Source organism: Gekko japonicus, unplaced genomic scaffold (assembly GCF_001447785.1).
Source record: "Gekko japonicus isolate JY-2015 unplaced genomic scaffold, Gekko_japonicus_V1.1 scaffold5279, whole genome shotgun sequence".
Classification (NCBI taxonomy): Eukaryota; Metazoa; Chordata; class Lepidosauria; order Squamata; family Gekkonidae; genus Gekko; species Gekko japonicus.
This window is the reverse complement of record NW_015159871.1, coordinates 56535-57238: the sequence shown is the minus strand read 5'-3', so window position 1 is coordinate 57238 and position 704 is coordinate 56535.

The following is a 704-nucleotide window of genomic DNA, read 5'->3' as shown; positions in this document are numbered from 1 at the left end:
ATGGGCAACCAGTCACTAATCAAAGAAACCATAGAGGGAAATTTTAGCACCCATTCTTTGCTGCTGGACCAGCAGAAGTGTCATTTATACCCTGCCTTTCCCCCCAATGAGGGACCCGAAGAAGCTCACATAATTTGCTTCTCAACTGTCCTATCCTCACAACAACATGGCGAGGCAAGTTAGGCTGAAGATGTGTGACTGGCCCAAGACCATTCTGCAAGTTGACATGGCAGAGTGGAGATTTGAACCCGGCCCTCCCAGAACCTATTCCAGCACTCTAACAGATAACGCCATGCTGGGTGTCAAAGTAGGTTGAACTGAAAGACCCCAGAGGGGATTCAAAGCCTGAACCCCACCCCCAGTCCAAGTTCAGCACTATCCGTACAACACCCTGACACTCTACATGTGCAACGCTTTCACACATGCTAAATAATCCAGTTTCAATCCGCTCTGGCGACTGTTTGCCAGTGGATTTTGACATTTTGCGCAGCAAAACCCAGTTGCAAAGTGGACTGAAAGTGGATGGAAGTGCGTTATTTAGTGTGTGTGAAAGTGCCCATCATCTGTGTAAAAATTCCACCATGACTCACCTATTGGCTACAACTATTCAAAGAGGAGGAGGAGGAGGAGCAGGACCAGGAGGAGGAGAATGGATTTATACCCAGCCCTTCACTACCCAAGGGAGTCTCAGTTTACAATCTCCT